Genomic DNA, 27,713 nt, shown 5'->3' on the forward strand with positions numbered 1-27,713 from the left:
CCTGTCCGCCGGTTGAAATAAGACGGACACCACACCACCAGTTGTAAGGGAAACAAAAGTGGAAATTCATTGTCTGCGCAGACAAGGAGCAACATGGTGTGTTGGGACCATAAGGCCACGTGCTCGCTGTCTGAGGGGGTTGAGGAGCTCTTTACTTCCAATGGCGTCTGGGGGTTGGGTTTGTTGCCCGGAACTCTGCGCCCTCAGCCCTCCCATATCCATATTTGTAGGTCCCGATCTTGAAGCACGTCGGTGATGTTCAGGTCCAAGGACAGACTGAGGACACGCGCTACAGGTCCTGCGCATGCGCCAAAATCTTGCGTAGGATTCTGGCACCAAATTCAAATTGTAGTTATGGCCGCAGAGAGGTTGGGGGACGGGGGGACGGAGAACCTCGGCAAAGAGGCTGGGAGCGGGAGGAGTCTCGGCAGGGACTTCAAGGGCACCAACTCCAAGGGAAGGCTTTCTCTCTGCTTAGGTTCTGGGGAACGGTCCTTGTCATCATTCTTCTCTTGGTCTAGGAGACTCTCAGCGCAGGAACCTGTAGTCCAAAGAATGCACTCCACTCCTACTTTTCCTTCTTGGTGGTATGAAGTGCCTCTGCCCACTCTGCTCACATCTCTCTTTCCTATCATAAAAGACATTGACTCAAGATGCAACCTAGTCTTGTAGATTGTGTCCTGCGTTATTAACATAACTGCCTCTAATCCTGCCTCATTAACATCATTAAAAAAAAAAAAAACTTGTCTTCTAGTCCGTTCTGACTCATAGTTACCCTGTTGGACAGAGTCGAGCTGCCCCATAGGGTTTCCAATGAGCAGCTGGTAGATTCAAACTGCTTAGCAGCCAAGCTCTTAACCACTGAACCACCGAGGCTCCATCATTAACATCATAGAGGTTAGGATTTACAACACATGAGAAAATTACATCAGATCACAAAATGGAGGACAACCACACAATACTGGGAATCATGGCTAGCTAAGTTGACACACATTTTTGGAGGACACAATTCAATCCATAACAAATGGGTTTGAATTCTTCTTAAGAGAAAAATGGAATTTCTTTGCCTTAAACTCCAAAATGATCCTGACATCCTCTTCCAAAAACTGATTGCTGACTGGATACAAGCATTCATTTTTTCTTTCTTTCATTCATTAGTTCCAAAACATGTATAGACCCTCACAGAAATGTCAGCCACTTTAGAACAGACATTCTGTCCCTATTCACTGCTGAACCCTCAGGACCTAAAACAGTATCTGGTACATAGAAGGTGCTCAGTAAATATTTGCTCCTTGACTGTCTAAGGGATTACCAGGCACTGGAGTTAAACCCCAACCTCCACTACAGACCATTCTAATCAGGGCCACAATTGATGGACTTGGTAGAATGGGAGAAAAATGTGGAACAGAACCTCAAAATCCTAAAAAAAAAAAAAAACAGGCCTACTGGACTGGTTGAGACTGTAGGACTCCCTGAGACTTGTCCTGAGATACTCTTCAAACTAAGGCAGAGATCCCCAGGCCACTGCCTCAAGTAGCTTTGCTTCAGAATCCTGTTTCCTTTACTTGGCTTGTCCCGCACCCGCACCCACACCCGCCCCCCGCCCCCCACCCAGCTTTTCATTAGAATCCTTTTTCCTTTGCTTGGTCTGGTGATACATCAAACTATATGTAAACTCCATCATACTTAAATGTTGCTGATGTAACTTGTATGAACTTCCAACTTGTAAACCCCTTAAAAGTAACTTTTCCCCTTGCCCTTGAGGAGCAGTCTTGGCAGCAGCAGCTCCTACTGACTCCTTGCACAATGAAATAAAAGTACCTTTTCTGCTGTCCCACCTCGGCCTCTCGTTTATTGGCCAATTCAGATTGCACTGAGCAGGACCTGGGGTTTCCACCAGGTAATAAAACCTTGAACCAAAACTAACCCCTGAGGTCACCTTGTAGCTAAATAACATATTGGCTTAAAAAATAATGAACATCACCCGTAAGTACTGTGCTCGTTTTTAAAATCACATATATGAGACCAAATGGTCAACAATTATTTTAAAACAAAGATGAGAATGTAAGGGGGCGGGGAAACTAGATTAATGGGAATGGAACAATCAGATGGAAATAATGAGAACGTTCAAGCATTGTGAAGAATGTAACCAAGATCACAGAACAATTTGTGTAGAAATTGTTGAATGGGCATCTAAATTGCTGTGTCAACCTTCATCAAAACACAATAAAATATTATTTAAAACAAAAAAAAAGTGAAACCAAACTAAAACTGTCTGTTTGACTTTATAGTCCTGTGATAGAGAGAACCTACAAGGTATTGTCTATTTTATTTACGTAAAATATCGATCTTCATTTATTATAAAATGCATGCACTGTATTATTTTAATAAGCATGCATTTATGTTTACTTATATTTATATTTATAAATGAAGGTAACATTTATTTGTCTTTATCTTGCGTATATCCCTTGTACCTGTACCTGTTACAGTCAATTCCAACTCATAGCAACCCTATAAGGCAGAGTAGAACTACCCCATAGAGTTTCCAAGGAGTGCCTAGTGAATTCGAACTGCCAGCCTTTTGGTTAGCTCTTACCCACTGCCCCACCAGGTTTTCCTTATCCCTTGTAGTCTCCTCCATACCATAGTATGTCATGCCTCTGTGCTTAGACCACCACCTAACTTCTACTCATTCTTCAGAATGCCGTATAAGCATCTCCTCCTCCAGGAAGCCCTCCCTGACCCCTAGTCTGGGGCTGGTACCATGTCTTGTTTGTCTCTGTACTTCTACCTCCCAGTACATTGTCCAGCACATAGTAGGAATTCAGTAAATACCTAGTCAATGGTACTGAAGTACAAATCAATCTGATAAAAGATGAGGTTTTAAGACAGGGAATAGAGAGCCCCCCAAATCTGCAAACAAAGTAACAAGAAATGGGCCAGGGTGCAGAAACAAAGCCATTCCCCAGAACAATGGGGCAGGGTATCAGAAAATAGCCCATAAACCTTAAAGTAGTCTTTCAGAAGCAGCTGGAGAAAACCAGCCCCAGGGACATGTGCAGAACATCCACCTGTGACCACTGTGTGACCTTCCACCAGGGGCAGTGAAGGGCTGCAGTGGCAGCCAGGAGACTGCGCAGGCGCGGCGCCCCATAGTAAGTCCTGCTACGAATCCCAGAGGCCTCCAGGGCAGCAGCCACCTTGGAAAGTTGCTGCCCGCGCACTGTAGTTAACATAACCCTGGGTATGTCTGTGAATAAACATAAATCTTTTCCCGCCCAAGAACTTTTAAAAACCCCGGGCGGATCTTTTGTTCTGTGAGATGGGGATATGGGTTGCTTAGGCCCGCCTGTCTTCTACTTGCAAGCCTCTTCAATAAAGCTTTGCTCCTGTGGAAAACTCTACGTGCCTCACAGAGACGGAAGAGATCAGGCTGGCTGAATTAAATGAGGGGTACGTTTCAAGGCCCTGTGTGGTGCTCGACCAGCTATAATTAAATCTAAACCTAAGTGCAGACTACCAGATAACTTCTATTGCTGGCACCCAAGAACTACTTGTGATTAACAAACTAGGTGCTTAGACAAGATAAGGGGCTACATTTCAAGCCCCTGTGTTCTTGACCAGCTATAAATTACTGATAATTCCCCTCAGTTGTTTTTCAAGGCCTCACTAGGTGCAGTGCATGCATGGTAAAGATCGGCGTGGGCTATGAATGACCTTCCACGTAAGACAAACACGAACAAAGACCACTCGCTGGGGCTCGAACCAAGATCCAGAGGCATCATGCATGCACGACATCCCAGAATAAGTCCTGTTCAACATCCCAACAGCCTTTGTGACAGCCTCCATCTTGGTTCCAGCAACCTCGGTCAGGAAGTCCATCTTGAATTCTAACTGCTTGCGCATTTGATTTTCATAATCCCTCCCCTTCTCCTGGAAATCTCCACTCATTTAATGAATAAAGGTAATGCCTTTTCCCCTCCTAAGAACTTTTATAAGTCCTAGGAAATCGTTTGTTCAGTGAGAGACTGGAGGCTAGTGTAGGTGGAAACCCCTCTCCCTCTCTCTCCTTCATGAGCCTTTTACTTTCTTTCTGTCCCTAATAAACTTTTTTCATGTGGAACCTCTGAGGCTCTCCTGGTCATTCTTGCTCAGAAGAAGGTAAGAACCTAGGCAGGGCTTAGTCCTGAGCTGGGAAGCCTTGCCCTGTAACATTACCTGCTCATTCTTGACCAGAGAGGCAAGAACCTTATTCTGGTAACAGTTTTTCTTCAGCTGCATGGAGTTAAACCACAAAATCCAAAGTTCCCAGGCCTCTGTTTTAAGGAAATAAATCCAAGCAAGAAGGTCCCCAGCAGGACCAGCAACTAATTTGCGGGGCCCACTGCAAAATGGAAATGAAATGCCCTTGTTAAAAAATGATTGAGAATTTCAAGATGGCAACAGCAAAGCATTAAACCAAGCTTAAAGTTCTTCTGAGCATGAGACCCAGTTTAATTGCCTAGGTTACATGCCCATGTTTAATTAAGAGTAAAATTCCAGGGCCGCGTCAGGACCAGAGCAACCCCATTGCCTTCTGGCCTTGCTGAACCTGAAGCTTAGAAATCAGGACAGGCAAAAAGTGGCTTACCCTTGGCTGCCAGCCAGTGGTGCTGGTGCCCAGAGACTTTCCAGAAGTGGGCTGGCAGCTTGACAGGCTGGGGCAAAGGTCTTGTCTTTTGAAGCCTGATATGGATTGAATTGTGTTCCCCAAAATATGTGTTGTAAATCCTAACCCCTACTTTGATTATAATCCCATTTGGGGATGAGTTCTTTGTTATGTTAACAAAACTAGATTATTGTAGGGTGTGTCTTGAGTCAATCTCTTTTCAGATATAAAAGAGATTAAACAAGTGAACAAGCAGAGATGTAGGAAGACAGATGCCAAGCCACATTAAGATTGCCCAGGAGTAAAAGCTGAAAAGAGTCAGGGAACTTCTCCCAGAGCTGACAGAGACGGAAGTTCTCCTAGAGCCGGCACCCTGAATTTGAACTTCTAGTCTCCTAACTGTGAGAAAATAAATTTTTGTTTGTTAAAGCCATCCACTTGTATTTCTGTTGTAGCAGCACTAGGTAACTAAGACAAGGCCCCAAGCAGCCCACGACCCACAACCCAGAGACATGAGGGGAGAGATTAGCTACTGGCTGGTGCACCCTATCATGATTCAGCACTTTCTGTGTAACTTTGTATCTGACAAAGGACTTCAGTGGCATACACTCATGATAACAGTGGGAGCCCTTGACTGGGGTTGTGCGAGTGGCAGGCATAAGCTAAGCCCCACATTATCTCATTTGAACTCTCACAGCAACTGCTCCTTCAATCACTGCCATTCAGCTTAATTCAATTTTATGTGGCCAGAGTAGGGAAAAGAGGGAAGTGCAGAATGTACTTCCTTTTCTTAAAATTTATTTTTTTATAGCCAAGTAATACATAACGCATTTATGCATTCTCATTAAAAAATTTAAGTAAAAGTGGACTTTGACCTCTCTGTCATTTTAGTGTGTAAACGTTCTGGGGTTTTTGGATGTATTTATATACCTACACATGAACATGTAGAAATATATAATAATTTCATAGACTCAAAAGAGAGAGAGAGAGATCAACCTGTTTTACTGTGCTAGTGCTGCCCCGAGTGGGTGGCTTTAAAGAACAGAAATTTATTTTCTCACAGTTTTGGAGGCTAGAAGCCTAAATCAGAACATTGGATTTAGGGGAGGGTCTCGATGGCACTAGTTTTTTTTTTTTTTTTTTTGTTCCTTCCTTGTGGATAATCCCAGGCATTTCTTGGCTGCTTGTAAATGTGTCTGTCTTCCCTTTCTGTGTATCTCTGTGTCTCCTCTGCTTTTTATAAGACACCACTCAGAAGGGATCTGGTATGACCTCATTAAAAACAAAAGAAAGCCTCTATTTCTAAACAGGATCATGTTTCAAGTATAGGGGTTAGTGTGGAAGATGTTTCTTTTGGGGAGGACACAATTCAATCCATATCAATACTGAGTGTATTTTCCAAAAAAATTTATTGAAAACTTGTAAGTACAGTATAGAGAAAAGTGGAAAGAGCTGTGCAGCGAGCACCTGTATACCTACCACTTACATTTTTTTAATTTTTAAAATTTTGCTATATTTGTTTTATCGGATATCTTTTTCCATCTAACCATCTATCAACCATCTAATCTTTTGATGCATTTCCAAGTAAGTTGCAGGCGCTAGTACTCTTTGCCCTTAAAAACTTTATCATTCACATCATTAACTAGTGTTCAATAATTTTTTAGTTTAATTTATGTGCTGTGGAATCTATTGAATGTATTTTCCTACGACTTTTTTTTTGCTTCCTCTTTTCTACTTTATGTTTGAAGAGTTTTCCATGTCCTCACTACGTGAGGTCTGCCCCCCCTCTTTAAATTGTGGCACAACTTATTTGTTGAATGGATGACCACTGCCAACTCTCTCATCCTTTTTTGATGGACATTTAGGTTGTTCCAAAATTTTCATAAAAATGGAGTCTCTTATTATGTTTTGTAATGACCCTTCTTTGTTACTTTCTTGGAGTTCTTGCAAGTATTCCTCTAGGATAGCTGCCTAGAAGCGGGTCAAAGAGTGTGCACATTCTAAATTTTAACAGATCTTGTCAAATTGTTCTCTCCATCTCCAATAACTCCTACAAACAGCATGTAGGAGGTTTGCCAAAGCTGAATATTGCATCTTTTAATCTGTACGCTGACTGATGGTTAAGGAAATAAGTGGAAGTCAGTATGGCTGGAGCAGAAAGGGCAGGTGGAGGGAAGGTCAGGTGAGTCTGAAGAGGTGGTGGCATGGTCTAGCCAGGGGGAGGAGAACTGTAGACCATGGCTGGGATTTTGACCTTTGTCCTAAGAGCGATGGGGAACTGTGGAAGGGTTTTAGCAAGAGGGGAGGAGTAATGCTCTGATTTTGACTTTTAAAAGATCACCTTGGTTGCTGTTTGGAGAATGAGGCAAGGCCGACCCTGGGAGACCAGATAGAAGGCTGGTGGCAGAGGAGATGTAGAGAAGCGTGCAGAGTCGAGGAATACGTTTGCAGCAGGGCCGCATAGAACTGAAGGATTGAACTGGCAAAAGGAAAAGAGGATGGTGTTTAAGGTTGACGACTCGATTTCTTGCATAACTGGATGGATCTAATAGCATTAAATGAGATTGGGCAAGCAAAGCGCGTAGCCCAGAGGCGTCTTCATAAACATTTGCTCTTATTAATAATGTTAGCATTCTTTCTGAAGCATCCCTATTTCCACAGCCAAACCAGGGCTGCGTGTCCGGTTCCTGGCAACCGGCCCCTCAGAGGGCGTATCCTCCCCACGCCCCGCCCCACGCAGCACAGGCTCCACAGACCCCGCCCCCACGCGCTGCGTGTACGCGTCCGACCGCCCCCAAGCTCGCGCTCTCGGTTTCGGCGGCGGTGCCACTGACGGACCGGCGCAGTGCACCCGTGGCTGGTGAGTGGCTCACGTCCTCCAAGGCCTTCCTCCCGGGCTCATCCGGCCGCGTTACCCCCACGGCGGGCCCTGACCTCCGCCCGGGTACTGCCCTCCGCTGCGCTCCTGGTGCGGCGCCGGGGTTCGGGGGCAACCAACGGCGAGAGAAGGGCCGGCCCGGGGCGCTGCGGGGTGGGGGGCAGCCGGAAGCGGGGTGACGCTGGGGACGGGGCCAAGGAGTGGAACCGGGGGACAGGGACGGGCGTGGGGAAAGTGACAGGTAAGGGTGAAAGCTGGAGACGCCAATTTCAAGAGGATATTTCAGCAGGGAGGTAGGAAGGCCTGATGGGCTCATTTGGGCCCACTCCCTCCCAATATCACGAGGGTGCTTGGTGAGGTGACCCCGTGGGTCGCAGCTTCGGGCCGGCTGTAAAATTGGCGCTGCAGCTTCTGACCGCCAGCCTGGCTTGGTCCATCGGTTTTTGGGCCTGGGAGGACCGGACCTTCGCGCACGTCGGAGATTGGTGCCCGGCGTGGGGCCTTGTGCTGACCATTGGCATTCCCTGGGGGGGGTAAGCCCTTTTACTGACTCACAGTCGGAAGTGGTGCCCTTTGAATCACTATCATGACTTCTACGCGATTGAGAGGGATCAGCTCTAGGGGCAGCTGGTTAATCTGGACGAGGAGTTTACCTGTCACGTCAGAAGCACAGGTGTAATAATTTCCCTGTAGAAGCTGCCAGGACTGCCTTGCACAGTCTTTGCACAAGACCTGTGTGTTTCAGGCCATTTGAAATGATTCTAATGAACTAGTTATTTTGGTCTGTGGCTGTGTATCCTCACTGTGGTGTCTTGATACCTAAACCAGACAATGTGGAGTGTGATTAAAAAAGGCAGTGTATAGTGCCCTATAGTTTATGACGCTTTCTCAAAGATTTTCATTGGCCCCTTTCAACAACCCTGGGAGTTTTTCCACTTGTGAAATGAAAGTTATGATGAGATTCAGATTATGTGACTTAACCTAGATCCCACAACCAAGAGATTGGCCCAGATGTTCTTGAACCTGGTCATCTGCCTCCAGATTTGGTGCTCTTTCTTTAAATATGATTGTTAAGATTGGAAGTGGATTATGTTATTTAAGCGATTTTACCCCTCCTGCTAAACTGTCCTCTCCAGTAAAAGGAAACATTAGCTTACTGTTTTGTGTATTTTAATTTCTGGTATGGCTTTACCCTGTGTTTGTGTCTATGTGTGTGTGTTTGTTTGATAGTTTTAACTCCCTTATAACAATTTCCATTTCTCTTTCTGTGGGATAGGGGTAGGGGAAGATAAGGAGTATGTTAGGAAGTCTGTGGTTTGTTGATGAGATTTTTTCCAAGAAACATCATAAGATATAATCTTTGGTTACCAGGAGTTCACAGTTCTTAAGGGCATTTACAAGTTTATCTAGTGAAACTGGAAAGAGTTTTAAAAAATAGTACCTAAGCTAAAAAACTGGTGAGGGTATGGGAATTCAAAGGACCTTGGAAATACACAGTCATTAAATGAATGAGCTCATTAACCGGGGATGTGAAGATGGAAATCCTGTGGTTCCCCCATTGTCCACTTGATTTCCTTTGCTTGCTCAATAAAGAGATGCTGTGAGTTCCCAGTGTCAGGAATATGAGCTACTGTAGAAGTGACTATGCCAACAAGAAAATGAATTATAGAAAGTAAAGTGCTTATTACCTTTAGCTTACCCCTCAAGCCCATTGAAGAATTGCAGAACTGGACAGCTAGGACCTTTGGGCTACCGCTGATATATATATATTTTTTAATAATTTTTATTGTGCTTTAAGTGAAAGTTTACAAATCAATGATTTTTTTTTTTTTTTGGTTTACTTTTAAAAGCTCACTTTTTGTAGGACTGTTGGGCTCTGTATCAGGATTGCACCAAATATTGGAATAGCATTCCTCTACAAGTAAGATCTTTTTGGAAATTGGAATTGTATGTTTTGGTGTAAAATTTAGAATTCAGATTGTAACTTCTTGGAGAGAAAACAGAGGAAAACTTGAACTGCAGATTATCTCCTTGTATATTATTGGCCATTGAAACCAAAAACCAAACCTGTTGCTGTCGAGTCGATTCTGACTCATAGCGACCCTATTCGATAGAATAGAACTGTCCCACAGGGTTTTCAGGGAGTACCTGGTGGATTTGAACTGCGGACCTTTTGGTTAGCAGCCCTAGCTCTTAACCACTGCGCCACCAGAGTTTCCGTTATTGGCCATAGTTAACTCAAAAGTTATAGACACCTTTTTTTCTGTTATTCTGTGTTTAACACAGTGAAGATTATCTGCTTTTAAACTTAGCTTATTTATGATATCTAGTAGCTTTGTTTTGTGCAGAACCATAGGATAAAAGCTCTGTTTCTTTTGTTGTAATCTGAGTAATTTCTCAGGATATTTTGCACTGCTGGGAAACAGTGCCATTACCCATTAATTTTTGCCAGCAACAAGTGAGAGATGAATCTTTAATTGGAATTGTTGAGATAACTGCTTGTATAGAGGTCTTCCCTTTTTTTGTACTGGAAGTCATTTCATTTTGGTGATCACTCTGATAGTAATATTGTCCACTGTACAGTTTACTTTTCTAAATCAACTCCACATATTTATTGTAAGGTGTTGTCTTCCATTTTGTGACACTTTTTAAAGTCGGCTAATAAAGGCAGCTGAGTCAATCAGAAGTTTTCTTATAAAATTTCTAATAAATTTGACACAAGTACTGAAATACGGCAGCCCGTAACTGATGGGCTGGTCTAACAATGTTAAATGTATTTACAGAATATGCAGTGACATTTATTAATGTATTTTGCAAGAAATCTTTTCTGAACCATCAGTGTGTTTTAGTTAGAGAACAGTAATGCTGTTGGAGTTTGTCATAAATAGTTTAAAGCGTACAGCTATTGTAAAGTGGATTCATTTACAAACAGCCCGTCAAAAGACTATCTAAAGTGTGATCATGGCCTGCTGAAGAGGAGATGGGAACTCTTTCTGGGTCTTCATGTCAACCACATCTGTATTCAGATCCTCCTCACTCAGCAATGTTCTGCACTGTTAACTAGGTAGTTCAAATCAGGAATTAAATTCTGTAGGCTTTTCTCAGCAAATAGGTTTCAGTGTCGTTTTGATATAATTCTAGAAGACTTTTAGCAAACATGCATTTGTTTATATGATACATTTTAGGCAAGTATTTTAAAAGTAAGCTAAGTGCTGTCTAGTCTGCTTATGGAGTAGGGATTGGGTCAGATTTTTAAAAATTTTTCTTGAGTATCTGACTTTAGAGTTTACAGATGGACTGGCTTTTTACATATACTCCAAAATGATTGAATTGTGAAGTACGCAATTAAGCTAGTTAATCAGTTTGTAACATTTTTTTCTCAATCACAAACAGCTATTCAGTACTAGACATTTTGCTTTATATGTGCATGTACATATTATTTATTTAGAAAGAGTGAAAAATAATTGGTTTGTTTCCTAAAAGGAAAAAAAAAAGAGAAGTTTGGCAATTCATCTTTGACCATGAGAAAAGCCTTTAAACCTTTTGAGCCTCAGTTTCTGTATCTGAAATATGAGGTTAATACTTGGTATCCCCTAAAGTCTTTGGAGCCTCTGAGTGCTATTAATTGATATAAGATAGCGGTTTCCAAACACTTCTGTTTCAGAAAGTTTGGGATTGGGCCTGAGAATCTATATTTTTTAAGTTTCCCAGGGATTCTTGTTTGGGTCCCCCTTGTCAAGAGCACAGAAGAGGGAATGGACTGGCAACAAGGGCAGAGAAGAGAAACGAATAGAATACATGAGTAAAGGAACAGCAGAAGAGGAAAGAGGTGATTGTTGTATGGTGACAACTGTGCAGTCAGCTTTTATGCTGCAGGCCAAGCAGGGGGATATTCCTTTCTCTGCTTAGGAAAAAATTTTTTTTTGTCACAGAAATAGATTTGTTTCCTTCCTAGGAGTATCATAGCCCTAAATATTGTCATAGTCCTAAGTAACTTTAAAAGGTCTTGTTGGAGGGAGGTATGTCTTGCGCCTCACCATCCTGACTTTTTCTAAATATTCCAGCTTCATGCCTTTCTTCTGGTCAGATCTCTCAGCCTTGGAAAACTCAAAATTCTCTATTTCCTGTATTCAGTCCCGTATTTACATGAGGGCCTTTAGTGTAAGGCGCTGTGCTGAGGGCTGTGGGAAGGTGCTAGCGTGATTAAAACAACCTGCCATCATGATTTTAGTTAATAGACTTGGGTAACTTGCCTCATCAGTAGCTGTTTGTGGTGATCATACTTTGTAAGTCAAACATTGGGACCCATGGTCTGAGAGTACAAATGTACTGAAGGAGTTAATGGGACAGGATATTTGAAATCAGAACTGCCCCAGAGAATCTGGAATGTAAGACTCTAACTTCAGCACTGTTCGTACTATACAGTTAATATTTATAGTATGGTGCGCTTACCTTGTCATGTTGTTTATCTTTCTATTTTTCCACCTCTCCCTTCCTCTAGATTTCAAGCTACTTGAAATCCAGAGCAAGGTCTTACCCCTTTTTGTGGGCACAGAGACTGTGAGTGTGATATTTGTTGACAGTGACAAATCATATGTAATGTCACCTGTGCAAGTGTATCCATCCATCCCTTACTTTCGATGCTTGATCTGCCGTTCGCCCTGGCAAGACCACTGTGCTGTGCTGTAGAGGAACTGGTATCACCTGTAACTACTTCCAGGGCAGTCTAGAGGAGCAAGAGGACAACAGGAAGCAGTCAGTGAGCGAAATGAAGTGTGGGTTGGGAGAAGAAGGATCCATGTACTGTGCTGGAAGGCAGATGAAAACAAAGAAGCATAGTGAAGTGGGCCCTGAGCCAGTCTCTTACTGCGAGAAGCCATTAAACCTTTACTCCCTGCTACAGGAAGGCAAGAGGAGAGTTGGACTTTCTCTTTGCTTAGTAACAGCAGATATCCTGCTAATTAGAAAATAACTTTAAAACTCTCCATTCCTCCACCACACACTTGGGTTTTTATCAACCTCAGCAAAATTTCTGTCTGTGGTCAGTGTATGCTTTTACTTCGTAAAACTTTTTGTGTTTGCAAAAAAGACTTAATAGTGGACCCGAATGGAAACACTGGTGGTGTAGTGGTTAAGAACTAGGGGTGCTAACCAAAAGGTCAGCAGTTTGAATCTACCAGGTGCTCCCTGGAAACTCAATGGGGCAGTTCTACTCTGTCCCGTAGGGTTGCTATGGGTTGGAATTGACTCAAGGGCAACAGGTTTGGTTTTTTTGGTTTAGTGGACCCAAAAGGAGAAAAATATGGGGCGACTTGCTGCTGTAGATTATGCTTTTCTCCTTTTGCATGTGGCTGTTCCAGTGTCTATGTCCAGATTTTAAACAAGTCAACACGTTTAAGTCCAAATGCCCAAAGGTAGAAGGACGAAGCAGCGGTAATGTCTGCCATTAGGCAAGTATGTTTTCAGCCTCTGTGATGAGCAGAGTATTAGGCACTGAGAGCATGTGCAAAGACGACAGCAAGAACAACCCTAGTATAGTCCTAGTCCATTAGGAGTTGGCAGTCCTTTGGGAGACAGGCTGTATATGCACAAAACAGTAAAGCCACTTTGTAAGGTTTATGGTTGTAGATCTCACACAGTGTTCCGGGAGATTAGGGAAGTTGAAGTGCACTGAGAAACAGGAGAGGAGGGAGAACTTGTACTAAACCCTGGGATTAGGTTAATGACAAAGTAAGAAGAAAAAAGGAGGTAAAAGAATTGAAAGAGCTTAGATAGAGAGGACAACTGGTGAAACCCCTCGCAGAGCACTCAGGGGTGTTACTGAAAACATATTACCAACAAAATGAATGTCATTCATAAAGGGCACCTTCTAGAATAGGGATTCTTAACCTGAAATCCTGGGTCATGGTTAAATTTGAGGGGGATTGTGGGTCCTCTGGAATGGTATATATTACATTTTTTGAGAGACAGTCTGTAGCTTTCATCATATTCTCAAAGGGATTTGCAACCAAAAAAAGGCTAACGATTTTTCTGGCCAATATCCTTCCTATCTATCTTCAGAGGTGCAGGCCTCTGAATTTGTATTTTCCAGTGATGAGGTATTTGGATAGAATATTAGAGACAAAATCCCCTAAGGCATTCCTTTGTAAACAAATAGGTCTTCACCGATCACCAACTGTTATGGGACATGCGTGAATGTTCGTCCAAAAGGCAGCATGTTCCCACACGTACACAGTCATCTAATACGATTCCTGGAAGACTGGGCAGGGGTTGTGGCTGAGCACCCTCACAGGCTAGAGTGGGTGAGGTAGAGACCGATAGGGCTCACCGTCTGCCTTCAGAGACCTTACAGTTAAGTGCTGCTGATTAGACAGAATGTGCACAGGTGCATAATAGAAGGTAAGAGCTAAGTACAAAGTGGTGGGGAGAGTGAGTTGAAAACACAGAAACCACATGCTTTTGGGAAGCTTTAGAAGTTTTCAGGAAGCCGCTAGACTATTGGAAATGAGGTGTGAAAGATAATAGGCAGCCCTGGCCCAACGCTGAAAAGCCCTGGGCAGGTCTGGAATTGTGGCTAATCCAGGACCAGCTTCCCTGTGCTGCTGTGGACATACACACCTAAGAGCCCCATCCTGGAGCAGCTGATCACTCAGCACTACAACAGGAAATGAAATGTTAACTGCCTGTTATAGTGAACGTCCAGCTCCCTAGACCACACTGGAACAAACTGGGCTGGGTTCAGGGCCCTTCAGAGGGCTTGGGAGCTGAGCTCCTGAGTCTCCACGCTCTCCCCTGCCCCCTCTTTAACTATAGAAGCTACACTTAAAAAAATATTGACCCTCTGTGTGGAGTTTTGTTTGAAAAAAGGATTGAAGTCTATCTCTCGCTGCGCTAGAGTACTGCTTTTCTGCTTTCTTGGCCTATAAACTGTGGGACAATTACCCTCCCCATCTTGTGTACCTTTTTTTTTTTCCTAAAGTTCCTCATTAGTTATTGCCTAATCATGTCTTCAGAATCCCTGGGTGGCACAAACAGTTAAGAACTTGACTACTAGCTAGAAGGTTGGCAGTTTGAACTCACCCAGAGGCACTTCAGAAGACAGTTCCAGTGATCTGCTTTGAAAGGCCACAGCCTTGAAAACCCTATGGAACACTTCTCTGCACACATGGGTTGCATGAGTCAAATCGATTTGATGGCAACTAACAGCAACAGTCATGTCCTCAGTTAGCAGTAGACGTTCTAGGCTATTTGAATTTCCTCTTGATAATGATTAATGGGGACAATGATGATTGACCAGTTTTGGGGACTGCTTGGGAATTATGGGTGAACATTTATGTATCTTGAATTGATGTAGTTTTAGGCACTACCTCATTTGAAAAGATGGAACAAGAAGTTATTCAGTTTTACAGTGCCGAAGGTCTACTTTTTCCCCCTTTTCAGTAAATTGTGATCATTGTACCATTTTGCTTTTTTTCCTGGCAATAATGATAACGCAATGCCTCGGTGTATTTCCTCCTAAGTGTGCATACCAACAGGATGTGGGCTTTTTAGACAACTGTATAGCGATGGCAGTGGTTTATAGCTATTGCCTTCTTGTGGTTGATCCTTTCCTTACAGGAGTAAGTGTGAAGAGAACCCTGTTGCTACTATGAAATCGTTTATAAGGAAAACTGGAGGGAATGAAAGTTTTTTCCCACAGATATGATGTCAGTATGTGTCACGTGGGTTGTAGATACACGGGGTTCAGGAGTGCTGGCAAGCATTTGTTTCCTTGATTAGTAAAAATTTGCCTATATAGCTTTTCTTTAAAAAAAAAGGTAAAGATGTGTTCTGCTACCAGGTAGGCTTTCTAAGACCTTGAAACAATAAAAGGTAGGCTGTCAATAGTTCTATCTGTAGAATGTAAGGAAGCCAGTTTAAAATCAGTGCAATGCAGCCTTTCTCCTTCAAATTATATGAAACAGAGCAGGTTACTCAAGCATAGAACATCACATGCTTCATCACTTTACAAGGCCAATCCCAGCCCCCAATCTGCAATCAGTAGAAATACTGCTCAAAAATGGTTACTCACTGTCTTAGTCATCTGGTACTGCTGTAACAGAAATACCACAAGTGGATGGCTTTAACAAAGAGAAGTTTATTCTCTCACAATCCAGTAGGCTAGAAGTCGAATTCAGGGCGCTGGCTCCAGAGCAGGGCCTTTTCTCTCTGTCGGCTCTGGAGGAAGATCCTTGTGATGGATCAGTCTTCCCTTGGTCTGGGAGCATCTCAGCGCAGGAACCTCAGGTTTAAAGGACATGCTCTGCTCCCAGCACTGCTTTCTTGGTGGTATGAGGGTCCCCCTCTCTGCTCACTTCCCTTTCCTATCTCTTGTGAGATAAGAGGTGGTATAGGCCACACCCCAGGGAAACTCCCTTTATTTTGGATCAGGAATGTCACCTGGATAAGGGTGTTAAAATCCCACCCTAATCCTCTTTAACATAAAATTACAATCACAAAATGGAGGACAACCACACAATACTGAGCATCCTGGCCTAACCAAGTTGACTCATGTTTTTAGGGGAGATAATTCAGTCCTTGACACTCACTAAAAAAAACTGTTCCCATCAAGTTGATTCCAACTCATAGTGACCCTATAAGACAGAGGAAAACTGCCCCATAGAGTTTCCAGGGAGCGGCTGATGGATTTCAACTGCTGACCTTTTTGATTAGCAGCCAGGTTCTTTAACCAATGCACTACCAGGGCTGCAGAGTTCCTCACAAGCCAGCCATTTTTTCTCATTTCTGGGGTTCACTTTTTCTTAAAAATTTATTATTGTGCTTTAGGTGAAAGTTTACAAATCAAGTTAGTCTCTCCTACAAAAAATTATGCACACCTTGCTGTGTACTCCTAGCTGCACTCCTCTTAAAGAGACAGCACATTCCTCCTCTCCACCCTGTATTCCCTGTGTCCATTCAACCAGCTCCTGTCCCCCTCTTCCTTGTCGTCTCGCCACCAGGCAGGAGTTGCCCACATAGTCCCAAGTGTCTGCTTGAGCCAGGAAGCTCACTCCTCACAAGTATCATTTTCTATCTTAAAGTCTAAGCCAATCCCTGACTGTAGAGTTAGCTTCAGGAATGGTTCCGATCTTGGGCTTTCAAAGGGTTTGGGGACCATGACAGTCAGGGTCCCTCCAGTCTCAGTCAGATCATTAAGCCTGGTCTTTTTACAAGAATTTGAGATCTGCATCCCACTGTTCTCGTGCTCCATCAGGGATTCTCTGTTGTGTTTCCTGTCAGGGCAGTCACTGGTTGTTGCCGGGCACCATCTAGTTCTTCTGGTCTCAGGCCGATGTGGTCTCTGATTTATGGGCCCTTTTCTGTCTTTTGGGCTCATAATTACCTTGTGTCTTTGGTGTTCTTCATTCTCTTTTGCTCCAGGTGGGTTGAGACCAATTGATGCTCCTTAGATGGCCGCTTGCTAACGTTTAAGACCCCAGATGCCACTCTCCAAAATGGGATGCAAAATGTTTTCTTAATAGATTTTATTATGCCAATTGACCTAGATGTCACCTTAAACCATGGTCCCCAAAGCTCCGCACCTGCTACTCTGGCCTTCAAAGCATTCAGTTTATTCAGGAAACGTTGCTTTTGGTTTAGTCCAGTTGTGCTGACCTCTGCTGTATTGTGTGTTGTCTTTCCCTTCACCTGAAATAGTCCTTGTCCACTATGTAGTTAGTGAATACTCCACTCCCCCCTCTTTCCCTCCCACTCTTGTAACCATCAACGAATATTTTCTTCTCTGTTTAAACTATTTCTTGAGTTCTTATAATAGTGGTCTCATACAATATTTGTCCTTTTGCAACTAATTTCACTCAGCATAATGCCTTCCAGATTCCTCCATGTTATGAAATGTTTCACAGATTCATCATTGTTCTTAATTGTTGCATAGTATTACATCGTGAATATACCGTAATTGATTTATCCATCCATTGATGGGCACCTTGGGTTGCTTCCATCTTTTTGCTCTTATAAACAGTGCTTCAGTGAACATGGGTGTGCATATATCTGTTTGTGTGAAGGCTTCTATTTCTTTAGGTATGTCCGAAAGAGTGGAATTGCTGGATCATATGGTAGTTCTATTTCTAGCTTTTTAAGGAAGCGCCAAATCGATTTCCAAAGTGGTTGTACTATTTTACATTCCCACCAGCAGTGTGTAAGTGTTCCAGCCTCCCCACAACCTCCCCAACATTAATTATTTTGTGTTTTTTGGATTTATGCCAGCCTTGTTGGGATAATATGGTATCTCATCTTAGTTTTGATTTGAATTTCTCTAGTAGCTAACGATCATATTTCCTCATGTATCTGTTAGCAGCCTGAATGTCTTCTTTGGTAAAGTGTCAGTTCATATCCTTTGCCCATTTTTTAATTGGGTTATTTGTCTTTTGGTTGTTGAGTTTTTGCAGTATCATGTAGATTTTAGAGATCAGACGCTGATCAGAAATGTCATAGCTAAAAACTTTTTCCCAATCTGTAGGTAACCTTTTTACTCTTTTGGTGAAATCTTTGGATGAGCATAGGTGTTTGACTTTTAGGAGCTCCCAGTTATCTGATTTCTCTTCCGGTGTTTGTACATTGTTAGTAATGTTTTGTATACTGTTTATGCCATGTATTAGGGCTCCTAGTGTTGTCTGTATTTTTTCTTGCATGATCTTTATTGTTTTATATTTTATATTTAGGTCTGTGATCCATTTTGAGTTAGTTTTTGTACATGGTGTGAGGTATGGGTCTTGTTTCATTTTTTTGCAGATGGATGTCCAGTTATGCCAGCACTGTTTGTTAAAGAGACTGTCTTTTCCCCTTTTAACAGACTTTGGGCCTTTGTCAAATATCAGCTACTCATGTGTAGGTGGATTTATGTCTGGATTCTCAATTCTGTTCCATTGGTCTATGTTGTTATACCAGTACCAGGCTGTTTTGACTACGGTGGTGGTATAATATATTCTAAAATCAGGTAGTGTGAGACCTCCCACTTTGTTCTTCTTTTTCTGTAATGCTTTACTTATCCGGGGCCTCTTTCCTTTCCATGTGAAGTTGATGATTTGTTTCTCCAACTCATTAAAAAAAGTCACTGGAATTTGGATCGGGATTGCATTATATCTATAGATCGTTTTTGGTAGAATAGACATTTTTACAGTGTTGAGTCTTCCTATCCACAAGCAAAATATGTTTTTCCACTTATATGAAAAAACTGGATCTTATAGTTTTCTTTGTATAGGTCTTTTATGTCTCTGGATAGGTTTATTCCTAAGTATTTTATTACTTCTTAGGAGCTATTGTAAATGGTATTGATTTGGTGATTTCCTCTTCAACACTCTCTTTGTTGGCGTAGAGGAATCCAACTGGTTTGTGTATGTTTATCTTGTATCCTGATATTCTGCTAAGCTGTTCTATTACTTTTCTTGAGGATTCTTTAGATTTTTCTGTGTATAATAAGATCATGTCATCTGCAAATAAGAGATACTGTTACTTTTTCTTTGCCAATTTGGATGCCCTGTATTTCTTTATCTAGCCTAATAGCTGTGGCTAGGACCTCCAGCACAATGTTGAATAAGAGTGGTGGTAAAGGGCATCCTTGTCTGGTTCCCGTTCTCAAGGGGGAATGCTTTCAGTCTTTCTCCATTTAGGATGCTGTTGGCTGTTGGCTTTGTATAAGTGCCCTTTTTAATATTGAGGAATTTTCCTTCTATTCTTATTTTGCTGAGAGTTTTTATCATGAATGGGTGTTGGGCTGTGTCAGATGCCTTTTCTGGATCAATTGATAAGATCATGTGGTTCTTGTCTTTTATTTATGTGATGGATTAAATTGATTGTTTTTCTAATGTTGAAGCATCCCTGTGTAACCGGTATGAATCCCACTTGGTTGAGGTGAATTATTTTTTTGATATGTTGTTGAATTCTATTGGCTATAATTTTTTGAGGATTTTTGGGTCTAAGTTCATGAGGGATATTGGTCTGTAATTTTCTTTTTTTTGTGGTGTCTTCACCTGGTTTTGGTATCAGGGTTATGCTGGCTTCATAGAATGAGTTGGGGAGTATCCCATCCTTCTATGAGCTGAAATACCATTAGTAATAGTGGTGTTAACTCTTTGAAAGTTTGGTAGAGTTCCAGTGAAGCTGTCCGGGCCAGGGCTTTTTTTTTGTTGGGAGTTTTTTAATTACCTTTTCAATCTCTTCTTTTGTTATAGGTTTATTTCGTTGTTCTACCTCTGTGTTAGTTTAGGTAGGTAGTATGTTTCTAGAAATTTGTTCATTTCCTCTAGGTTTTCAAATTTGTTAGAGTACAGTTTTTCATAGTATTCTGATTCTTTTAATTTCAGTTGGGTCTGTTGTGATACCGCCCATCTCATTTCTTATTCGTGTTATTTGCTTCATCTCCTGTTTTTCTTTTGTCAGTCTGGCCAGTGGTTTATCGATTTTGTTAATCTTTTCAAAGGACCAGCTTTTGGTCTTGTTAACGCTTTCAATTGTTTTTCTGTTCTCTATTTCATTTAATTCTGCTCCAATTTTAATTATTTCCTTTCTTCTGGTGCTTGAGGATTTCTTTTTTTGCTCTCTTTCTACTCTTCAAGTTGTAGGGATAATTCTTTGATTTTGGCCTTTCTTCTTTTTGTATGTGTGCATTTATTGCTATAAATTGACCTCTGAGCACTGCTTTTGCTTTGTCCCAAAGGTTCTGATAGGAAGTGTTTTCATTCTCATTGGATTTTATGAATTTCTTTATTCCATCTTTAATTTCTTCTATAATCCAGTCATTTTGAGCAAAATGTTCAGTTTCCTTGTGTTTGATTTCTTTTCCCTGTTTTTTCTGTTACTGACTTCTAGTTTTATGGCTTTATGGTCAGAGAAGATGCTTTGTAATATTTTGATGTTTTGGATTCTGTTAAGGCTTGCTTTATGGCCTAATATGTGGTCTATTCTAGAGAACGTTCCATGTGCACTGGAAAAGAAAATATACTTGGCTGCTATTGGGTGGAGTGTTCTGTGTATGTCTGTGAGATTAAGTTGGTTGATTGTGGCATTTAATTCTTCTATGTCTTTATTGAGCTTCTTTCTGGATGTTACGTCATTCATTGAAAGTGGTGTGTTGAAGTCTCCTACTATTATTGTGGAGCTGTCTATCTTACTTTTCAGTGCTGTTAGAGTTTGTTTTATGTATCTCGAAGCCCTGGTGTTGGGTGCATAAATATTTAATAGGGTTGTATCCTCCTGGTATATTGTCCCTTTAATCATTACATAGTACCCTTCCTTATCCTTTGTGGTAGATTTAACTTTAAAGTTTGTTTTGTCAGAAATTAGTATTGACTAGTATTGCCAGTCCTGCTCTTTTTTGATTGTTGTTTGCTTGGTATATTTTTTTCCCATACTTTGAGTTTTAGTTTGTGTCTTTAAGGTGTGTCTCTTCTAGGCAGCATATAGATGGATTGTGGTTTTTTATCCATTCTGCCACTCTCTGTCTCTTTATTGGTGCATTTAGTCCAGTTACATTTAGCGCGCTTATAGATAGGTACTAGTTTAATGCCGTCATTTTGATGTCTTTTTTTGGGTGTTGTTGACAGTTTATTTTTCCACTTAATTTTTTGTGCTGAGTAGTTTTTCTTTGTAAATTGCGTGTTCCTCTTTTTCATTGTTGTTGATTTTGTTTCTTGCTGAGTCTTTATGTTTTCCTTGTATTTTTTTTTTATATGTAGGATTGTTAGTCTCCTTTGTTATTACCTTAATATTTACCCCTATTTTTCTGAGTTTCAGTGTACCTTTTATCTCCCTATATTGCCTTGATTTCCTCTCCGTGTGAAAGATCTATGACTATTTAGTCCCTCCTCATTGATTTAATATTGTCATCTTTTCATAATGACATCACTCTTTCCCTGTTTTGAGCGTTTATCTTGATTGATTTTTGTGATTTCCCTATCTGGGTTGATATCTGGATGCTCTATCCTGTGTTCTAATGTTGGGTTGATATGTGATATTATTGATTTTCTAACCAGAGAATTTTGTTTAATACTTCTTATAGTTTTGGTTTAGTTTTTGTAAATTCCCTAATCTTCTGTTTATCTGGAAATGTCCTGATTTTGCCTTCATATTTGAGAGACAGTGTTTCTTGATATATGATTCTTGGCTGGCAGTTTTTCTCCTTCAGTGCTTTATATATGTCACCCCATTGCCTTCTTGCCTGCTTGGCTTCTGCTGAGTAGTCTGAGCTTATTCTTACTGTCTCTCCTTTGTAGGTGACTTTTTGTTTATCCCTAGTTGCTCTTAAATTCTCTCCTTATCTTTGGTTTTGGCACATTTGATTATAATATGTCCTGATGACTTTCTTTTGGGTTCTACCCTGTATGGGGTTCGATGTGCATCTTGGATAGATATCTTCTCATCTTTCACGATGTCAGGGAAGTTTTCTGCTAAGAAATCTTCAACAATTCTCTCTGTATTTTCTGTTATCCCTCCCTGTTCTGGTACTCCAGTCACTCATAGGTTATTTCTCTTGATAGAGCCCCACGTGATCCTTAGGGTTTCTTCATTTTTTTTAATTCTTTTCTCTGATTTTTCTTCAGATATATTGTTGCCAAGTGTTTTATCTTCAATCTCGCTAGTTCTTACTTTCATTTCCTCAATTCTGCTTGCTGACTTTCTACTGAGTTGTCTAATTATATAATTTTATTGTTAATCTTCTGAATTTCTGATTGTTGTCTTTCTGTGGATTGTTGCAGCCTATTAAATTTTTCATTATGTTCTTGAATAATCTTAATTTCCTTGACTCCTTTATCTGTGTGTTCCTTGCCTTGTTCTGCATTTTGCCTAATCTCTTTGCTGATGTCTTGAAGAGTTCTGTATGTTAATCTTTTGTGTTCTACATCTCATAATTCCAGGAATACCTCTATCCGAAGATTCCTTAATTCTTTGTTTTGAGACTTTGTGAAGCGATCATGGCCTGCTTCTTTATGCTATTTGATATTGAATGTTGTCTGTAAGCTGCCTATAAGTTTTTAATTTATGTTTGCTCACTGTGTCCCAGCTTCTTTGTTTTGTTTTGATATATACGAATAGGCTACTCGCGTGAGCTAACTTGGTTATTGGAGTCTTTGAAGCACTGATGTCCTGTCACTAGATGGCTAGTGCTGTCACTAGGTACATGAGCCTACGAGTCCATTCACTATTCTTGTATAGATTCAGCTCAGGTGTCCAGATAGTTGGTCACCTAGTGTGTGGTGCAGGCTCTCACCTATGATCTTAGAGGAGCAGTGGTGATTGGTGTATGCACAGGTTCCTGGTTGCAGCAGGGGTCACACTCTGAGCAAGGCAGGGGGCTGACAACCTTCCCCCAAGTGTCTGTGAGGAAGGCATGTCCCTGTCCTCTAGAGTGCTGTTTGGTGGGCTCTGCAGCCATACCATAGGCACCCAATGCTTTTAACTGTAAGGACTGGGAAGTACCACTTATTCTTGGTCCCTGTCACAGGTAGTTAGGTGGCATCGGTGGAACCACCAGTCCTCAGGCACCTGCTGTGGGTGAGGGCCCTGTTTGATAGGCAGAGTGGTTTCAAATGTAAACCCCCGCCCCTCCACCACACAGCTGAAACAGTTACAGTCAGACCTCAAACAGATATGGCCGTGCAGTAAAACAGCCAGGTCCTATCTGCTGTAATAGGACCACCTGGATCCATGCAGGGGTGAAAAACCGAAATCTGTGGACCACTTGTGCCTGGACAGGAGCTGCTTCTGTTCTGAGTTTCCTGATTAGGGGAGCCGGCAGAGTATTTTTCCCCCATTTATTAATTTGTTCCTTCTTTGTGGCTGGTAGAATGGCTCAGGGAATGCAGCAGTACCTCTCTCAGGCCCAGGGAAATCAACCGTTAACTGAAGCAGGCTGGGGCAGAGGGAGTTTTTTCAAAAGGAGGAGCTGTTAGATCCATGCGGTAAATTAGACAAAATCACTTATCTTGTGCTGAGAATGCTGTTTTATCTCAGATCCTGGAGGCGTGTATAGATTCTGTGTGCTGCCTTGGTCCTCTGTGGTGGCGCCATTGGGTTGGGGCTACACCACCTTGCTTGCCTTCTTTCACTGAAGCAGCCGTGTCCTGAGCACCACCACCAGCCGTGCCGTGGTCACACCAGGGAATCAGGGGCCCTCCACCTCGCTTGCCTTCTTTCACTGAAGCAGCCACATCCTGAACACTACTGCCAGCCCTGCCGCAATCGCACCAGGGAATCGGGGCTGAGGTGCTCCTGCTGACTTGGCAACTCCTCGCTTCTTCTGCACTGTCTTTCCCTTCCCCTCCCTCTCTCACTCAGTCCAATTTTTTAACTTTGCCTTTGATGCACAGGGTTCATAGCTTGTCATATATATAATCGACTAACTTGTTTTTTCGGGTCTTTGTTGTAGGAGGGAGCACCAGCAGCGCCTGACTACTCTGCCAACTTGGCCCTGCCCCTCTGAGATTCACTTTTGTTTGTACTTGTCCTCTTTGTCATCAGCTCTTTAAGAATCTCTTGGTTTTGAGAATACCTTGAATTCTGGAAATCATTCATTCACTCAGCAAACTCTGGCTGGGTGGGTATCCACTGTTAGCAGGAAGATGCAAAGATTAATGAGCTGTAATCTGGTAAATCCCTTGCCCTTGAGTCGGTTTCGACTCACAGCGGCTCTGTACCCTGGCGGCGTGGTGGTTAAGTGCTAAGGCTGCTAACCAAAAGGTTGGCAGTTTGAATCCACCAGGCACTCCTTGGACACTCTATGGGGCAGATCTGTCCTATAGGGTTGCTATGAGTTGGAATCGACTCAGCAACAACAGGTTTGGTTTTGGTTTTAATCTGGTAAAGACATAAAAACAAATACATACTGTAACAGGATACAAGTGGTCTCATAGATCATAAAACGCTTGCTTAATGGAATATCAGGCCTTCAAGATTATCAGCTTCATTGTTTTCTAGACCTTATTTTTAGGAGCTACACAACCTCCTTTTCAGAGGAAACAGCAAGGAATAGGGGAGTTACTCTGGCCAAAGTGGAGTGGGGAGGGCATAGCCTTCACCGCTTTGCCTCCTGGTTGACATCATCCTCCCTGCTGAGAAATGACTCATTATATAAATGAGGATGTTTGAGTTCCAGGAAAGTCATATAGGTAGCCTGTAGCAGACCTGGTAGTAGAACTTAGTTCTCCTGATTCTTAGCTCCTTATTAGTCAGACACCAGACTGGTAGATGACAGATTTCCCCCAGTTTTTTGTTGCATCCCACAAAAACATCAGTAGACACATTTCTGTCAGGGGCTTTACCTCTGCCTGGCTTTGTTACTGAGCTTGCTTTGAAGATGTAGCCAACTAGCCACATATGAACTAGTCCTATTCCTAGGAAGTACAGTGATCCTTTTCATTGTCACCTGTGGGTAGTGCCAAATTGCCCCATGTACTGACAGCCTCTCCTGTTTTCTGATAGAAGTCCATTTCCCCAGAAATCTCTATAAAGGACACTTGATAAAGGTGTGATTAGTGGTTTGAAGCATAGTGCCAAAAGAAATCTAATCTTGTCTCTGTAATCGGGTAAAGGGATGAGAGGGATATTCAACTCATGTCCTTTTTGAAGCTAACTTACCACTGCTTCTAAGGTTGGAGGAGGATATCTCATTTTAGACTTGGTCATTCTTTGTTGTGGGGGGCTGTCCTGTGCATTGTAGCATGTTCAGCAGCATCTCAGAGCTCTACACACTAGATGCTGGTAGCATCCCCTCTGTAAAAATGGCATGGTGGAGGCATCTGGCCTCCTGTAACTTTACAAGGGGTAGGGAGAATCAGGTTCAACAGCCCAAGGCTCATTCCTGTGATGCGGAGGTCAGACACACCACTTCTGTCCACCATCTTTGCCAATTCTGACACTAACTATCCTTCCAACGGTACTCTGTACTTCTCTGCTGAGTTTGATAATTCGTTGCAATGGCCATACAGAACTCACAGACAATACTCACGATTGTGGGGTTTATTAGGGAAGTAACAAGTTAAAATTCAGGCTCAGGAATGCTCAGGATATACTTTTTCCCTCAGGACAGTCTTTTCTCAGCTGTGCCCACAGACATGCCTCTCTTTGACCCCTTGGCCTCTGCCCTGCTCAGGCAAGTGTTAACAAAGCTCTCTTAGCTCTACTGATAAATACCCAGAGGCCCCCACTCTGTCAGTAAGCCTTGGCCCAAAGGTGCCCAGAGTTACCCCTACTCTACCAGCAAGGCTTCTGCCTGAAAACACTCAACTTTCTCAGACCTTGGGCCGCGAAGCCCACTGTGCTACCTCCTGCCTCTCTCTCCTGCTGCCATTTCTTTGCTACTGCTTCTCGCTGGCTTCAGTGTTACAGCTATCTCTCTTGGTCTTCTGGTTCCAGGAGCTTCTCAGTGCAGAGATCCCGGGTCCAAAGAATGCACTCCACTCTGGCTCTTCTTCCTTGGTGGTGGTGAGATCCTCTCTTCCCACCTCTGAGATGGCTCATTTTAAGCCTAGGGGGATGGCAAAACTGACCAATCCCCTTGGTGGGCCACAATTAACTTATTTGCACGGTCCTACCCAGTCACTTGGGTGGGAGTTACAAGACTATGTCGAGAAAGACTATACAAAGTGATCCATCACACTGCACCCTCCCCTGGTTGTAACAACCAAAAATGTCTCCAGACATTACCAAATGTCTCCTTGGGGAGGAGGGTAAAATGGCCCTTGTCGAGAACCACTGGGCTGGGGATTTGTTGTTACGAGATACAAGTGCAAATCAGGGTTGTCACAGGATCACATACTTTGGTAAATTTTTTCAGTTACCTAAGCATTTGTTTATATTGACGAGTAGCCCCGAAGAAACAAAACAAGAAATGCGCCCTGTTCCCCATCCTGATTGCCCAAAGCAATGCCTTCACTTAGCTCAGGGCCTCCTTGAGTTTCAACTGTGATACTGCTGATAGTGCTGATCTTCTTTCTTCAGTTCCTTCTCAAACTTTATTTTGCTAAAAATTCCAAGGTTTTCCTGTTCCTTTTTTGGTATCTAGTGTTATCAGAATCAAAACAGGTTCTTTATAGCCTTCAATGCAGTCTGTGACCCCCAGTGTTGACTTGATGCTGCCTGTAGGGTTTTTCATAGCAACAGAGGTCTTTCCATTTCTTATTTGAAAGTTCATGAGAACTTTTTTTTTTTTTAATTGTGCTTTAGGTGAAAGTTTACAGCTCAAATTAGTTTCTCATACAAAAATTCATACACACATTGTTATGTGACCCTAGTTGCTATCCCTATAATGTGATAGCACACTCCCCCTTTCCACCCTGGATTTCCTGTGTCCATTCAACCAGCTCCTATCCCTTTCTGCCTTCTCACCTCACCTCTGGACAGGAGCTGCCCATTTGTGTATCTACTTGAACTAAGAACTTAGCACACTCTTCACAAGTATCATTTTATGTCTTAAAGTCCAGTCTATTCTTTGAAGAGTTAGCTTCGGGAATGGTTTTAGTTCTGGGTTGACAGAGAGTCTGGGGGCCGTGTCTTTTGGGGTTCCTCCAGTCTCAGACCATTACGTCTGGTCATTTTACTAGAATTTGAGTTATGGACTCCATTCTTCTCCTGCTTCATCAGGGACTCTGTTGTGTTCCCTGTCAGGACAGTCATTGGTGGTAGCTGGGCACCATGTAGTTCTTCTGGTCGCAGGCTGGTGGAGTCTCTGTTTATGTGGCCCCTTTTGTCTCTTGGGCTGATATTTTCCTTGTGTCTTTGGTGTTCTTCATCCTCCTTTGCTCCAGGTGGGTTGGGACCAATTGATGCATCTTAGATGGCCGACATGAGCACGTTTTTAACTGCAAACCATTCTGAAGGCACTAGCCTGTTAGGTAGCCTCAAAACAAAAAAAAAAGTCACTTAAACTTTAAAGTTTCACAGGTAGAGGCAGGGCTGGCTAGGAGTGCTGGGAAAGCAGGTGCTCTGCTCTGAGAAAGTTCAATAGCTGCTGCTGCTGCTGTCTTCCAAGCACCCACAGATACAATCCAGTGTAGGTGGGACCTGCCACATTGAGTTACCTGTTCTTGGTCTGGGCTTGTTTCCTTGCCCCTATCCCACCCCTCTAAAATCTGGGCAGTCATTGTGAAAACACCTGGGAACAATACCTAACTCAACTCTGTAGGCCTGTGGAAACGT

The 27,713-nt window shown here is 42.4% G+C and overlaps 1 protein-coding gene across 2 annotated transcripts in view; it reads left to right on the forward strand.

The window, feature by feature from the left end:
• Window positions 1-7,397: 7,397 nt before the first annotated feature.
• The window catches only part of HMOX2 (heme oxygenase 2), a 42,826-nt gene continuing 22,510 nt past the window's right edge, over window positions 7,398-27,713 (forward strand). Inside the window, exon 1 of one of the 2 annotated variants that reach the window (XM_023557410.2) lies at window positions 7,398-7,508. The gene's annotated coding sequence lies outside the window, so the exon portion shown is untranslated. The remainder of the gene's footprint in view (window positions 7,509-27,713) is intronic. The other variant, XM_003417738.4, reaches the window with a different exon arrangement.

Source organism: Loxodonta africana, chromosome 12 (genome assembly GCF_030014295.1).
Source record: "Loxodonta africana isolate mLoxAfr1 chromosome 12, mLoxAfr1.hap2, whole genome shotgun sequence".
NCBI lineage: Eukaryota > Metazoa > Chordata > Mammalia > Proboscidea > Elephantidae > Loxodonta > Loxodonta africana.